Below are 12,651 nucleotides of genomic sequence, written 5' to 3'. Positions count from 1 at the left end.
TTGCCTAGTAAGTGTATCTACTTAAGAAGAACGCAAGCATCACACTATTATTAAATTTCTGACTCTTCCTATTACGTCAAAAGGACATCGTCTATACCGTAGTACAGTTTAGGTGAGTCAGTACCTGCCCACGAGTATTAGCAAAGCTCTTATCTCAACAAATATTCGGATTGTTTGTATTGCCGATCTAATTCGTCTTCTACGTGACAATATATCCTAATAATAATGTTTCATCTCGCAAAAATTACTTTTTCTATGCCTATTTATTTTCACTGAAATAAATGTGATTGGTTCTTGATTATTTCGTTTATTGTATATTTGGATGGGTATAATTAGGCAAGAAATCCCTGGAAAGTTATATGCTTTTAATTAATGATGTAATCACGTGAAGTGGAAATGATTTATCGCGTGAAAAGAATTATTCCAATATATTATTGCAATTATTATTATCGAAAATATTGCAATATTATCCACTGTACAATGATCTCCAAAGAAGCTGTCTGCGGAGCTGAAAGTATCTACTATGGTGAAGTGATTTTTGTTCTTTTATATTAATTTCTAATTCTAACATAATGCTTTTCCATCTACCTGATGGAAAAGCATACTTGTCTTGGTTTAGGCATAATATAGAATAAATTCCTAATGAGTAAAACCTAGGTAGGTAGGTATCTACTTATTTATGCGTATCAACGGACATTGTTTTGAAGCGGCCTGTAGATCAGTAACAATGTAAATGTTAGGGAAAAATCAATTCGTATAGGTACATTGGTTTAATAGCTGATTGTATTATCACTGGGATATTATTCAATGTAACGCAACCTGCCAGAAATTCGTAAGTACATATTATATTAATATTAATTATTAGGTCACATTATTTATACTAGGTTAGGACTAGGTTATGGATTTGCATGAGTTGGATAACAGATATATCAGTACCACCGAATATGTCTATTATTGGAAAGGTCTGTACAAAAACTAAACAAAGATTTGAGTAAGGACCCGTTTCACCATATTATCTTATATATAAAAATGAATCGCAAAATGTGTTGGTAAGCGCATAACTCGAGAACGGGTGGACCGATTTCGATAATTCTTTTTTTATTATATTCCTTGAAGTACGAGGATGGTTCTTATGTAGAGAAAACGTAAATATGTACCACGGGCGAAGCCGGGGCGGACCGCTAGTTATATAATATATATATATATACTAGCGGTCCGCCCCGGCTTCGCCCGTGGTACATATGAAAAATAGATGTTGGCCGATTCTCAGACTTACCCGACATGCACAGAAAATTTCATGAGAATCGGTCCACCCGTTTCGGAGGAGTATGCAGACTAACATTGTGACACGAGAATTTTATATATAAGAGATATATATATACATTTTGGTTTATACCTATTTCATACATTATTTTTTATGTTTACTGACAGATAAGCTAATTAAAACATTTCCAAAAATTATGAAATTGTAGATACTTAAAAATATAAGTACAATCTCTTTTACGCTAAGGTATATTTTCTTTTCTACACACCTAATTATGTTGCCGCTATGTTGCGTCATCTCCGACCTAATAGAGAAGAAACTTCAAACTTTGATCTAGGAAGACTTTAAAACATGCACAAAATATAAATTAAGAACTAAAAATGGCTCAGTAGTTTATATGTAATGGTTTTAAATATGGGATGAAAATAGCTGCTGATCTGTTTAAACTTTCAAGGATGTAGAGCATGCACCTGGATGTCATAAATGTTGAATCTAAGAAAACTTATTCTTAACGCCGTTAGTACACCGACGCATTCGCGTGCGGTAGCGAATCTCTGCGAAACTACTGCGTAGCGAAATATCTGCGGAACCTTAGTAAACAGCAATGTTTTCGCAACTTTTTCGCAATGCGTCTGTGTAATGGCCATTTCGCAGTTCCTTGCGAAACAATACTGACAAGGACGCAACTATTTCATCTATCTATGTGCTAGAGTGAGACATATCATATGCGAAAACCTGCCATACTACTGACAGATTTTTCGTTGTTTCGCTGCCGCACGCGAATGCGTCGGTGTACTAACGGCGTAAAGTATTGGATAATAAAAAATATTATATTATAATTATAATCAATTTACATGAACTAGTTTTCCTATCACCATTTTTTATAACGTGCCGAACTGTAAAGGTCACATTTTTTTAAATTTTTTAATGGTTAAGTTACTTCTAAACTGCTGCTAAACGACGGATACATTTGTGTAAGTACACTGTAACTGTATGTAGTTACACGCATGCACTTGGCATGCACATTTCAAACAGTCTTACGTATATTTTTTTGCTATTTCGGATAGACTATCTCCATGCCTACAAAACAAATAAGTACCTGGAAAAAGATCATATTATTTATCTATAATTAGTATAATAGAGTACCTAGTAGAGATTGAGAAAAATTGTAACCTTCTATTATTTATGTGTGTTAGGATATTCATAATATAATTTAAACACGAATGTTTTTATAAGGTTTTTATAGTTCCCCGAGAATATTTTTCAGTAAGTAAATAAAGTGGATAGGGAAGCGGGATGGGAACGCTCCATACATTATTGGAATCCATAACCCTGTTTCGCGGGATGGATCAACATTGATATACCTACTTATGTTTACGATATATTTGGTTGTAGTTAGATACATTGCCTGTAGGCAAGGCTTGAGATATTCAGCAAAGAGAGATGGGGTATTAATGAGGAGATTTGTGCTAACAATGATATTAATAGTAGTTATACTTACTTCAAATGTCCAGATAGGTATAATATCAAGTATGAAGTATCTATAATCGACATGGAGGGGTTTATTATTGTTATAATTAACGATCATAGATCTTCTTTTTGTATACAGTGTATCAGATCTCAACGGTTATTAACCTTACTTAACAGGGATATTTCCATCAAAGTTCAAGTTATTATAATTCGTTCAGCCATTTTTGAGTCAAATTCGTATTGTAAAAAGAAAGTCTTATAGTTTCATTTATAGGTATTTTACTAGCTTTCCGCCCGCAGCTTCGCTCGATTTGTCTAAAACATAATAAATTATATACTAAAAACTTCCTCTTGAATCACTCTATCTATTAAATAAAACCGTATCAAAATCCGTTGCGTAGTTTTCGATTTTAACTTTTATATACTATGATGATAAACTGGAGGACTGGTTTTGAATATTTGCGTTCTTTATCCATTTATTTTCCAGATAAAAGGCAAAAAAATGAATATTACTGTACTTGTACTTACTTAATCTATACTAATATTATAAAGAGGAAAGGTTTGTAATTATGTATGTATGTATGTATGTTTGGTTTTCACGCATAAACTACTGGACCGATTTCAAAAATTCTTTCACCATTAGAAAGCTGCATCTTCACTGAGCAACATAGGCTAGGTTTTATCCCGGAAATCCTACGGAAACGGGAACTATGCGTGTTATTCTTTGAAAACGCGGGCGAGGCCGCAGGCGGAAAGCTAGTATTAGAATAAAATACATAGATTACATAATCTGCAAGTTTTAATTCCGCATGAAACACATTTTTAGCGGGAAATTTCCGGACGTCAGTTCGTGATTAACATAGAATAATACCCAGTGTTTAATAATTCCCGATGTAAGCCGGGAACTGTACAATATTTAAATGAATATACCATTAATCCATGGCGAGATTTACACAGCGTAGCGTACCGACCGTTATTTTATAATTAATAACACTTGCTGAGGATAATTAGATACTTTTCATTCAGGATACTTAGTGTCTGATCTGTAGGTATACGTATAGAGAGTTTAAAAATAGACATTTTGTATTGGGTAGGAAAATTTGATCATGTTTATTTTATGATATAACCTGTATAAAAATACTATCTTTAAAAAAACGTACATTCAAAATTGGATATAAAATTGGAAGGCTTTACTGGTAGAGATGACGATGCACTTAGCTAAACTGATTTTTAAAGTGAAACTTTTATTACATCGTCTCAAACTTTTAGGTCTGTGTAGCGCATGTCGCGTACGTATCGCGGCTGCCGAGTAGGTATACCTACTCGGCAGCCGACCGTCACGCGACATGCGCTACACAAAGCAGTGTTCAGAACCGTTCGAACAGTTTCACTTTTACCGTGGTTTCATAAAACCACACAACATTTTTATTTTAATTTCATATTTTCTCCTCAATTAAAATAAATTGCAAAACAATATCCATTAACATATTATTATTTTGTATTGGTGCACATTTTGTAAATATGCTACAATATTTTTTTGATAAATGCTAATAGATTTGGATTTTTCAATAGAATACATAATATTATACTTCCTACTTATATAGGCAAAGCGTATAGATTTTTTCGCGTCATTTCCCTGGTGATGGCATTTTAAATTTCTCTGACATTTGACAAAGCGAATTGAGTGGGACGTGAAAAACTGTAATCGTTGTGAATAAAATTAAATTATACAACCATATTAAATATACAACTATTCTGTTCTATTCAATTGAATAAAACAACTTAAATCGTAGCTCCCAATTTAGATTGGTAGGTTTTTTGCGATTTTCCAGGCAATTTAGGATAACATATAGGATAACATATAGGATAATAATTATTTCATTTATGAGACTTGAAAATTCGATGAATTATTGAATGGGATTGGTACTTAGGTTTTAACCCATATCTTTAAATACTAAGTGAACTAAAAATCTTTTTAGTTTAAAATAAAAGGCATCAAATGCATTTGCGTACGAGCGAATTTTAACGGGGCCACCATCACGATTCTAGTAACTCCACTGTAACACTAAATGATTTTTTTGGCGAGAAATATTGAATTTAATCATGAAGTATAGTTTGAATATGGACATGGTATATACATAGTATATGAATTATTTTGTAAACGCGTAATGATATTATGGTAACATTTTATCAATGTAGGTGTATAAATGTTTTAATTAAATTACTGTTTCATCGCAGTAATTTCATACCAACAAGAATTTAAATATGAATGGAAGAAGCAACCACATTTAATTTAAAACCCCAAAATAAAAGGAGTCATAATTAAAAATAAATCAAAGACCAGTAGCGGAAAAAGAGCTTTTGTAATGAAATCTCGTCGAATCAAACAATCCGTTTTCCTAATTTGACGTTATCATTGATCTTGAGGCTTACCAGACACAGCCCGCTATCTCGAATAATTTAACATAATATGTATTTTCAAATGTGTAGATTAGATAGACAGAGATAGAGATAGAGATATCTGTTTTCTATGTCTCCATCGTAGCGGCTACAGCCGCTTTCGAATGCTAACGCTACGAATTATGGAAAAACTCAGTTAGGTATTACTAGAGTCTAATAACTCTGGTGAACAAAGGATAGATGAATTCCATATCTATACATTCAATGTAAGCATATACATACATGCAGATATCTAAAGTTACTAATACATGTCTGTTTTGGAAATAATAGTATTATATTCGTTTAATTTTAAATTTACTTATAGGTATCATGAAATAAGAGTTAAATTAATTATCCAAGCATTTCCCCTTTCTATTATTAGCAATTTGCTTCAGGCTACTCAAGGCAAAAGTAAAAAAAATAATATGGTTAAATTATAGAGTAGTATTTAGTAACGTAGCAAAATGTGTTTATATAAATTTTATCGGAGCGTACCTACCATACATGTTCACCAGAAAACTTAATACGTAAAAAAGATAAGCGTGATGAATGCATTTTTAAATTTAAATCCTTTAACCTGAAAAGCTTGTAAATAGCACGTCGTAGATTTCGTCAGAGGTATCTAGGAAATACAACGACGCGTCGTGGCATTTACCTTACCTAGAATAAACTGCAATCATACAGGCTGATAAGGCTGACGTTTTTTGGCAATTTTATCTTTATAGTGAGATACCGTGAGATCGAATTGTTTTTTTAATAAGTGTGGTACATACTGTAATATTAAATTAATTTAAAATTTTAAGATCAGCTTATTTAAAGAAAAAAAAATTTTTGTAATTTTATACACCAAGCTGTTATACCTATACCAATAGGAATAAAAAAATAATTATAACTTGATGTAATATTTTATATGAAATTTAGATAAATCTGAAAAAAAGGAAGTTTATATTACCTATAGGAATACTTCTTTACTACAAAAGCTTACTTTAAAAAGTTTATAAAATACAGACCTGACTCGTTTTATCCATTTAATCAAGAGGAAAAGGCTCTCGTGACAATAATTTACATAGAAATAGTGATTACTATGCTCCTAATAGAAATCAAATAGGTTTTTCTTGTAGATACATTTTGTCAATTGAGCGGTGCTTAACTAGATTAAATAGCCACAAGTAAATGAAAGGATTAGAGTTACAGATAGTTTTTGAACTAAAACTTCATAGAAATCTAAATAACAAGACACTAGAAGTCGTAAGCGTGCGTGACCTTGTCGCCACTCAGGTGATTTGCACATCACCAGTGCATTCGTCACTGTTCAGTTGCTCTGGAGACGTATGAGTGTATACATGGTGTGTTTCAGCAATTCCTATTGCGGAAATTCTTCCACAAGTTGTAATTATACTTATAAAGGAATAATATTTCATCGGAAAATATATTTTTTTTAAAATAATGCCGTTTTTCCTTAAAATTATAGAATATTTACAAGTATTACGAGTGTCACCATAGTAATCGAAATAACAATGAATGACACAGTCGACCATTCTTATTATCACGTTTGTTCGTATTGGAGCAAAAAGTCTCATATACTTAGGGATGTTATTCTAAAATAAACCGTAAATTCGTGCGTTAGGATACATATTCAAAACCTTAATTTAATAGATAGTTAGTTTTCACTAAAATCAAGCTGTCCAATAAAAGGCATAGTTTACTTGTGTGTACTGTTTAGCTTTCGGTTTGAATGTGTTGATTTTGGCGACAGCGGTTTTCATACGAATTATGACATTATAGCCCTTCTATGTGTCTTGTTATTTAGATTTCTATGTAAAACTTCTTTAGGCGCGTTAAGAGTAAAATTTCAAGATCGCGTCATGGCAATACCGGCATATATTAATTTGTTAGTCATATATATTTATTGTGAGCAAATTGATGTGAAGTGAAACTTCTTTAGGCGCGTTGAGAGTAACATTTATATCAATACCGTCAAGTCATGGAGTAAGGCGACGATTTTGGTATCTTTGACTCTTGTCAAGGAAGTTTCACTTCTGACGCGTGCGCTCGGCACACAATATCTTTTTTTAATGACGTGGTATTTTAAATTAATAAATTGCAGGTAAATAGGTATTGAATCAAGCAATCTGGGAGAACTTACTAAATTTCATATAAAAATATCCTAACTAAATATTATGAATGCGAAAGTAACTTTGTCTGTATTAGGGTTGTTGAGGAAGTGATTATGAGGAAGAGGAGGAGGAAGAGGAATTTTCACACGCAAATTTAGGGGATGCGGATGAGGAAGAGGATATTTTTTTGAGGAAGAGGATGCGGATGAGGAAGCGGAAGAGGAAGCGGATGAGAACGAGGATGAAAACTTTTAAAATAAAAACAAAAGCCACTCTCCTGTCTGTACATATTGATATTCTAAATACTAGCAAAATTGCCCGTTTGATATAAACTACAAAAAGCATCTTACTCAATGTTCATATTCAATAAAATATATTAATTTACAAAGCCTATACCTGTGCCTATAGGTACACACTATATGAGTCACGAGTCCGGCTCAGATGAGCTCTTGTTTATGCATATTACCTACTCGACAAAACCTAATCTATCTCAGAAAAAAAAGTGACTCAAATGGATTAGCTTTTGTGGAGATATTATCAAAAATTACATACAAACAAAACCTAGCCGAGTAGAGACTTACCGCCATATTTATATCTTATGTTCTATGTCTTCTAATAACATATTTTGTAATCCTAATGTAAGTTTTGTCGAGTAATATGCATAAACAAAAGCTCATCTATTAGAGTATCGGTCAAAGGAAAGCTGCATGTTCACAGTACTCACACTTATGCAATTTCACTTACAGTATGTTCAAAAATAAATGCGACTCTAGTTTCATTTTAGACTTGAATTGTAAAATGGGTGCGTTGTAGATAAATATATGCAAATATAATTATGAAAGCTCTCATAATTTACCTGTAAAATTATAATTTAAAAGTAAATCAATTGATGAACTTAATTATTTATTCTAATAATAATCAATTGGATAAAAGAATTAATAATCATTCAATTATCAAATAATAATTAAATTTCAGGTCATAAAAACAATACAAATAACACGTGTACGCTCACTCCCAACACACGCATGGTTATTTTGATAATGATTTAAATAACGGACGTTTTCTTATTCAAAATCAAATTCCTTCATTTACTGTATCACAAAATTCTTCATAGATTTTTAGATATTCGTACTACACACATCACCCTGTATTTATAAACAATTGCAAAATAAAAGCTACACATAGGCCGGGAGATACTGATACAAAATTTCGGGTCATTTGTAACAGAATGGCGGTTCTACAGGGGTCTTATTACGCAATGACAAAAAGAAAAATGATGGTCAGAACGCTGGTACCGGCGGACTAGTCGCGTGGGCGTTAGTCGAACTCATCGGATAAATAGCGAAAGTCAAACGATTTGTAACACAAAAATTTTAGAATTTACCGATAGCCCATAAAAAAGATGTAGCCGGTAGTGTCATGCCATACTTTTCCGGTGTAACTTACAGCCCCCCATACCGACGCGATGCGTTGATTTAAAAAAAACAATAAAATAAATAAAAAATAAAATAACGCCCTCTGACCATCATTTTTCTTTTTGTCATTGCGTACTAAGACCCCTCTAGACCGCCATCCTGTTACAAATGACCCGAAATTTTGTGTCAGTATCTTCCGGCCTAACATGTGCAATGTGTAAATGTGTTGACGTTCCAGCTCTTCTTAATATAGGTATACGACTCGTGACTCAAATATTATATAATATAGGCTGTGTAAATTCGCCGCCCGATCCGGCCGCGGCATCGCACTGCAGCAAGTGCGTAGATACGGCATCCTCATAAATTTCCTCTAAATTTTGAGGAAGCGATAGCGGAAGAGGATTTTTTTATTTCTATTTTTGAGGATGCGGTAACGGTTGAGGAACCCAAAATATTGCGGAACTTCCGCATTATGAGGAAGCGGAAGAGGAATCCTCAACAACCCTAGTCTGTATGTAGGGACTATACTTTCACAATTCTACGAATAATAAGTGAATATTACGAAAATTTTACTTGTTTGTGGCAGTGAATGTAGATAGTCATAGATATAATATATTTTACAAACAGAGATAAAAAACGCGTTATTATAAGAAATGCGTCTGAAGAAAAAACACACCAACGTTAAAGAAGAAAAGTAGTAATATAAATTGTGGGTATTTATGAAAAATAAAAAGTAATTGTCGTGTATTCCGAGTCATAATATCTTAAGCTCCTGAGGAGGTACAAACTGCGTTCCTGACTCCAGATATCAAAAATTATAGAAAATAAAGTGGATTTTTAGAAAAGTATTCTATATTGAAACGTGATGGTATTGTAAATTCTATGCAATGGGAACTACGTATATTATACGTATCACTACATATATGTGTATTATTTCTGGGTTGAAATTCTCATAGGACTGTGTCTGGTGAGTAAATAGTTTTTTATTATTTATTGCTCTGGGACAATTTTTTTTAAATAAACGAATTTCTTGTGATATTTTAGTTCTAGCATTAAACTGCTTACGATAAATAACATTGTTCGTAATTCGTATTCATGTACAAATTCAATGAGATGTAAAAAGAGAGAAAAATTTAACAGAAAGGCCAAGGGTTATGAATCGCATTCTTTTTTTGTTGTAAACGAAACCAAATATCACATTAGTCCATCCGTAATTTCTGATTTATAATAAAGCATGTTCACTAAGGAATGTTAGCTAGCTACTAGTTATTATTATGTGGAAATGTATAGGTACTTTGTTTACTGTTTGATTCATCCTCAAATGTGTCAGAACATTTAGTTCAACCCTTTTCATAATGCAGGTGTCGTTGACATGAATTTTGCTTGTTTCATAAATAAATAAGGTTATCTAAAACTGCAAGTTCTTGAATACTATAGATTTAGGTAATAGTTCTTCGTTTAATTAAAACTTATTGACCTGTAAATTATTTATTTATGATTTAGTTAGGTTCGCTTAATTGTTTAAACAATTTTAAATTTGATAAATATACGTCTTATAGAAGAAGAATATAAAATTTAAACCCTTAAATTTCTACGTAAATTGGCAACCCAGAATATTAATTTTCTTCCTAAAATAATGACCTAGAATGCTATATCATTCCACAATACTAAATGTTACTTGCAAAAACAAGATTTGTATTTATTAATCCAGTGCTATTTGCTGAAACCTACAGCGGGAATACCCCTGAGTTTAAAATTAATTATCAACATAGTTATATATGCGCAAATGAACACTATTTGGCAGGCCACTTAGTAAACATTTCCTTTGGAACGGATAGTAATTTCCACCGATATTACTCAATTTATCGTATGCGAAATATATTTGATTGGTTTTGCGTAATATTTGAACTTTTATCATACTTAAAGACATAACACATTACAAGTTACACAATATTAATAATATCACGTTAATTATATACAACACACATTTGAAGGAATGAATTATTTTCTAAATAAAAGGAGACGTAAACTTCGTAATTTTATTTTTATGGTTCTTAAACAGTCACAAAATATCATGCAATATATTAAACGACCCCCGCTTTCGAATTTGTCTGCTTATTTGCCAGCAAGTGATCGCTCCAAACTGAATTTGGACGCAATTTTCCCCAGTGTACCAGCGGTGGTTTCTAAACCGTGGGAACATTTCCGCCACAAATCCCTATGGAAAACTCGAAGCCAGCTTGGCATACTGTATATCTTGAAACGCTATGATTTGTATGAACAAATGATCCTTATTAATATGGTCGCATTTCTTGTGGATGCTTTGGTTACGGTTGCTATTAAGAATATGAATAAAATACGTTTTATAAATATGTTTAATTGTGCAAGTGATATAAGTAGGCATGGACTGTAGGTTAACTATTATATAGATAGGCATGAACTGATAAAATATAAATGAATGTTAGTTTATGAAAGTCAAAATTTAGTAAATAATACAAAATATAATATTTTTAATTGTGCAAGTGATATATCTTTTATAGATCGATTTTTCTCGCGGTCAATTAAATAATTCATCATCATTTGATGAGCCTTCTATTTCCTAAGCGACATAGCTATTACAAATTTCATAGTCCTAAGGGAAAAAAATATATTTTATTCTTGATAAACGAGTAACTAGGTGGATGGAAGTGGTGGTGGTGGAAAATAAACAGTAAAGTTATTCCAAGAAATGGACCGGATACCCTTTCGCTTTTCCCATGATAATATTATTTAGATTATGCTGTCATGCAAAATATTTAAATATAACATTTCTGCGTGGATAATTTAGAAATATAATACAAACTTGATAACGAAGTTCTCATAAATTTTTAACATTATGTTACAGTAATTGTAACCTTGACTTAAAATAGTTAAAAGAATTTTAATGTACCTAAATTTTACCGTTAGTATTTTTAATATCCTAGATTAAATTGCTTCGTTGTGGACGTCATCTATGCTATATATACCATCTATATATCATCTATACTTTGAAAGTGTTTTTGAATTAAAAATATGGTTTAAAATATCATTTACATTTCTTATGATTGTTTTGATAAAGGTTCCGTAATCAAAAATGTTTAATTAATAATTAATGCTATGGAAGCACAAAGTTTCTTCGAAGAATCTTTAAAATTATAATACAAGTATTTAATAAATTATTCGACGTACAAATGTTTAAAATTTTGTATCATGACTTATATATTTGAGAATTTTACGCAGATAACTTTATGTTAGATGAAAGTGTTTCGTAGTAAAAGAGTAAATATTTGAACATGATTATAAGTGATTACTTATGTGCGTAAAATGATCAAGTAGGTATGTACAAACACTTTGAGAAATGAGGTGTTCGTAGAGTGAATAGCCAATTTTCAATAATTTTACTAGGAACCTTATTTTTGCTTTAATTTTTCTTTATTGTATTGTTAGTAGGTATACTCTAGTTAAGGTAACCTTCGTGTAATTGGATTAAAAAAAATATCAAGAATGATAACATAATATGACCTAACTATAAAAAGATTAATTCAAAACAATATTTGTTATAAAAGATAAGTGAACGCTTAGATCATATTAAGTAAAAGCTGCTTTTAAAACGCAAGCTTAAATTACGAATAATTAATTATAATATTACAATTAAGAAATATTACAATTAAGAATTCATTAGAGTAACGTCTTCATTAAACAAAATGTTTTTTTAAACGTCAAAAAGTTTAATACTGGTTCAATTTTTCTTATTCTTATAGCAACAGCCAACCAGAACTCTTTATTGTTTATTCAACGTTAATTCATTTTTAATTCAAATTTTACTAAAAACGAATGAAAACCACCATGAGAGATCTGCAGCGGTCCACCGTAGGCGAAGCCTACGCACGCCTACGCGGGGCGCGGCGTTCTACGGCAGACCAACCGC

The 12,651-nt window shown here is 31.8% G+C and overlaps 1 protein-coding gene across 1 annotated transcript in view; it reads left to right on the top strand.

The window, feature by feature from the left end:
* Positions 1-12,651, top strand: part of LOC149483863 (regulation of nuclear pre-mRNA domain-containing protein 1B) — a 155,383-nt gene that overhangs the window by 32,349 nt on the left and 110,383 nt on the right. The window lies entirely within an intron of this gene.

The sequence above is a fragment of the Colias philodice genome, chromosome 12, assembly GCF_061535455.1.
Source record: "Colias philodice isolate Cphi_HAF_F1 chromosome 12, ilColPhil1 Martin Lab GWU primary, whole genome shotgun sequence".
Lineage (NCBI taxonomy): Eukaryota > Metazoa > Arthropoda > Insecta > Lepidoptera > Pieridae > Colias > Colias philodice.
This window is presented reverse-complemented; position numbering and strand designations above follow the sequence as displayed.